The sequence below is a fragment of the Galeopterus variegatus genome, unplaced genomic scaffold (assembly GCF_000696425.1).
Source record: "Galeopterus variegatus unplaced genomic scaffold, G_variegatus-3.0.2 Scaffold813, whole genome shotgun sequence".
Taxonomy (NCBI): Eukaryota; Metazoa; Chordata; class Mammalia; order Dermoptera; family Cynocephalidae; genus Galeopterus; species Galeopterus variegatus.
Genome location: NW_007726924.1, coordinates 423853 through 428994, shown reverse-complemented (window position 1 = coordinate 428994; position 5142 = coordinate 423853).

The following is a 5142-nucleotide window of genomic DNA, read 5'->3' as shown; positions in this document are numbered from 1 at the left end:
AGGGGGCCTGGCACCCACATCTCTCAATATATAACCTCCTCTGCCTTCAGCTACCTCCTGTGCATCCCTCCAACTTTGAGAGGTGTTCAGGCTTAGGTGACAAACTTGTTGTGCGGTGTTAGGAACAGGCAGTATCGTGGGTGACATCCAGATTTCTCGCCTATGTGGGAAATACAAAAAGACTATACAAGAGTACTTCAAAAAGTTCATGGAAAACAGAATTATGAATCTTTCCACAAACTTTCTGAGGTACTCTCATGTATACATCCATTGCTGGGCCATCCTCCAGGATTCTCAGTTGCAAGCAACAGAAACTAATTCTGACCTGTTTCAGCAGAAAGGGAGTTTATAGCTCACTCTCTCTCAGGGAGGCCCAGAGAATCAGGCATGGTGCCTACATTGCACAGAATAACATCCAAAATATGCCCTGCATAATCAGCCCTGCCCCCACTGGGTAGACACCCCGAAGCTCGCCCCCCCACCACCTCTGCCAAACACTCCTCGGTGGCTCTTGCTGAGCTCAAAAGAGTGGATTCCACACAGCCTGTGTTCCCTTGCTTCACCAGCTCCCCAGCCAGAGTCCAGCAGGTTGTGTCTGACGGGGCAGCTCTCACTACAGGAGGCCGGGAGAGCAAGTGTTCAGCTTCTGTAGTAGGAAGCCACACACATCTGCTCTAATGCTTATGAAATTGTGCCAGAATCAGTCATGACCCTTCAGAGCCACATGGTAGTTACTGTTAGGGAGAGGTCTTTCATTGCCTCAGCCACACCCATGGAGCCCCCTCAGGGCTGGATGTCAAGGCTGTAACAGCAAATAAAGCAAGCCCCCACCCTTTACAAGCTCAGTCTGTTGAGGTCGACTTATGTCCAGTTTGAATGAACCTGTTTCTGAAAGAGCAGTCGTTGTGTTTAGGTTTTTCTCTCTATGTATTTGCTGTGGTTTTGCCATCAAGCAAAATCATTGCTTTTGTTTCTTCATTATCTGCCAGGGATTTTAGAACCTAGTATTATTTTGAAATTCATCTAGTTCGACATAAATATTTCCCCAAAAAACCAATTTAAAAAAAAGAAATAGTGAAGCCACTTGAGAGTGAACCTGTTCTACTCAGATTTGAAGGTCAAAAAGTCTTAACCCAGTTGTTGGTCCCTCGGTTAAAAGTAATTCCTCCATTTAACCACTAGATGGCACTGGAGCCGTGGTGCGCTGAGCCAACTGGCTCCAGAGTTTAGGACCACACCCCCGGGGGTGCCGACAAGGAGACTGATGGAATTTGGAGGAGGTGTGCCACCACTTCCTTAACCAACCATCCAGGCATGTCACTTCAGAACCAATTTTTATTAAAGGTAAGAACAAAATGCTTGATTACCATCAAAGCAATAGCGTTAAATAAAACCAAACAGGTGACTTCGAAAATAATCCCAGTCTGTGGCTCACACAAGAGTATGTGATGATTCTCGCTAGTTCCACCCTCTAGTTCCATCCCCACCATCATGAAGTCCAGAAAAATGACAGCTTCTACAGGAGAAATTGCCCAAAAATATCCCTCTAGTTTAATGTCTGTTCCTCAAGATCCGGCCTTCCCTCTGAGCTCAGTTCCCCGATGCTCAATCTCAGGTGCAATCCCTTAAGCAGTGGATTCAGTAGCTGTTCATCCACATGGGGTCCTCCTAACCCGTCAAGGAGAGAAGGGGCGGCCAAGCTTCTCAAGTTCCCAGCCAGCTGAAACTAAATTAAAACAGGGCTGCCATCCTCCTCCTTCCGCCAGACTTTCTGAAACAATTAAGAGAACTTTGGGGGCAGACAGTGGACATTTCTATAGGTTCTAAAAATTTCTAGACCTCTCAAGCAAGCAAATCGTGAACCTGAGCAGCTCTCCTTCAGTTAAGAGTTTTAAACCCAAAAATATAATTGGTAGGTCTGATTTATTTTGTTGGAGAGCAAAGAGTTCTCTTTGAGGAAGACAAATAATCATCGCCCACATATTTTGGTTTTCTGTTTTATAAATTTTATTGTGTCTACTTAAGATATACAACATGATGTTATGAGACACATATAGATAGCAAAATGGTTACTATAATAAAGCCAGTTAACATATCCATCATCTCACACTGTGACCATTTTTTAGTGGCAAGAGCAGCTAAAATATACTCATTCAGCAAAAATCCTGAGTACAATACAGTGTTATTAACTGTAGTCTTCATGTTGTACCTTAGATCTCTAGATTTGTTCATCCTACGTATCTACTTTGTATTCCTTGACCTACATCTATCTCCCTATTTCCTATCCCACACCCTGTTCCTGGTAACAACTGTTTAATTATCTGTCTCTGTCTATTTGACTTTTTTGTGATTAGACTCCACATATAAGTGAGGTCATGCAAATATTTTTCTTTCCATGTCTGGCTTATTTCACTTAGCATAATGTTGTCCAGGTTTATCCATGTTGTGGAAAATGGCAGGATCTTGATCTTTCTTAGGATGAGATAATGTTCCTATATATATACATGAGAGTACTTCAAAAAGTTCATGGAAAGATTAATATTATCATATATATATATATGATAAACATATATATATTCGTATTATCATATAGGATAATACAAATATATATTCATATTATCATATATATATATATATATATCTCACAGTTTCTTTATCCATTTGTCCATCGATGGACATTTAGGTTGTTTGTTTTGGCTTTTGTGAATAATGCTGCAGTGAACAGTGCAAGTGTTTTTATAAGGTGATGTGTTCATCTCCTTTGGGTATATACACAGAAGAGTGATTGCTAGGTCATATGGTACTTCTATTTTAAATTTCTTTAGGAACCTCCATACTGTTCTCCATAATAGCTGCACCAATCTACATTCCCAACACTGTACAAGGGTTCCCTTTTCTCCACACCCTCACCAACGCTTATCACTCATCTTTTTGATAATAGCTATCCTAATGAGTGTGAGATGGCATCTCATAGTGGTTTTGATTTGCATTTCCCTGATGATTAGTGAGGTCGAGCACCTTTTCATATACCATAGTTTTTGGCCATTTTTATGTCTTTGGAGAAATGTCTATTCAGGTCTTTTGCCCATTTTTTAATCAGGTTGTTTTTCTGCTATTGAGTTGTATGAGTTCTTTATAAATTTTGGATATTAACCCCTCGCCAGATATATGGTTTGCAAATATTTCTTCCCAATCTATAGGTTGCCTTTTCATTTTGTTTCCTTTGCACGCTGAAGTTTTTTAATTTGATGTAGTCCTGTTCCTTTATTCTTGCTTTTGTAGTCTAAGCTGTTGATGTGATATCCAAAAAATCATCACCAAGGCCAATGTCTAGGTTTTCCATGTTTTCTTCTAGGAGTTTTATGGTTTCAGGTCTTATATTTAGGTCTTTTATACATTTTGGCATGGTATGAGCTAAGGGGCCCAATTTCATTCTTTTGTATGTGGAAACCCAGTTTTCCCAGCACCATTTACTAAAGAGACTATCCTTCCCCCAGTGTGACCTCTTGGTGCCCTTGTCAAAAATTAGTTTACCATATATGTTTGCATTTATTTCTGGGCTCTCTATTCTGTTCCATTGGTCTGTGTCTGTTTTTATGCCAGTACTATACCGTTTTGACTACAATAGCTTTGTTAAATAATTTTAAATCAAGAACTGTGGTGCCTCCCACTTTATTTCTTCTCAGAATTGCTTTGGCTATTCAGGGTCTTTTGTGGTTCCATATGAATTTTAGGATTGTTTTTTCTATCTCTGTGAAGAAACAGCATTGGGATTTTTTTTTTCTTTTCTTAAAAACAACCTTTATTGAGATACAATTCACATACCCTACAATTTACCCATTTAATGCACAATTCAATGGTTTTTAGGATATTTACAGATGTGTGCAGCCATCACCACAGCAAATTTTAGAATATTTTTGTCACCTCATAAAGGAACCCTGTACCTTTGGCTGTCACCTCTCTAACCTCTAAAGCAGTCTGTTGAGTAACGTTTATTTGAGGGCCTATCTACTATATTTCAGGCACTCTGATACTTGTTTTAAAGTTTGCCCAAATCAGAGGTACTTAGGGCAAGATGATATCTGGATACTTGGACTTGGCTAAAAGCCCAATTGCAGAGACTGACAGGGAAAGGGTATTATTAACCTTTCTTCCCTGGTGAAACCAGTGCTAGGTGCTACTTGGTATTGGCTGCACTGCTGCCATCTGACTGTCTGAAGTTGAGCTTCTCAACTGCCAGAACCTTGCAATTTTTTTTTTTTTTTTTTTTTCTTTTTCCTTTTTTTGTGTCCGGCAACGGATCGCAACCCTCAGTGTCGCGCCCGTACTGGACTGGGACCGGCAACAGGATCGCAAACCTTCGGTGTTGCGCCCCTTAACCTTTCTTCCCTGGTGAAACCAGTGCTAGGTGCTACTTGGTATTGGCTGCACTGCTGCCATCTGACTGTCTGAAGTTGAGCTTCTCAACTGCCAGAACCTTGTCTTGACTATGGAGTGGTCAGTAAGGGGCTTGCCGGCACTTATCCATGTAGCCTCTGTGAGCACCATCAGCCTGCCTCCCTGGAGGTGGTGTGGGGTGGGGGTGGTGGTGGTGCATGTGCTTCTGGGTGCATGTGTGTGTGTGTGTGTGTTCATATCACCCTCTTATTCTTTACCCAGAGCAGAAATTCAGGGTCCATGGTAACATCCAGTCATGATTTTCTTTTTAATATTACTATTTTAAAATTTTATTTGCTTTTTATTTTTGGCAGCTGGCTGGTACGGGGATCTGAACCTGTGACGTTAGTGTTACCAGCACCACACTCTCTCAAGTGAGCTAACTGGCCAGCCTTTTTTAAAATCTTATTTTGAGCCCTGCTTGACAAACTCTTCCCTCATCCTTTATGGGAGCATGTGAAAGCAGACAAGCATGATTTCTAACACAAAAGAGGATATTTTTAAAAGAAATCTTTAGACAGTACCATTTTCTGACTGAAGTAACTTTCACCAAAGGGCCCGTAGCCATTGCAGGGTTCTTTTTCCTTGTTCCAGCTGGGACCGTTATCTTGGAAGGAGCCATAAGTTTTGCTTTTACCTTGTGAAGAACAATAGTTTCTGTCTGTTAATCTCTCTCCTTCCCAGAGAAGGAAAAAAAAAATCATA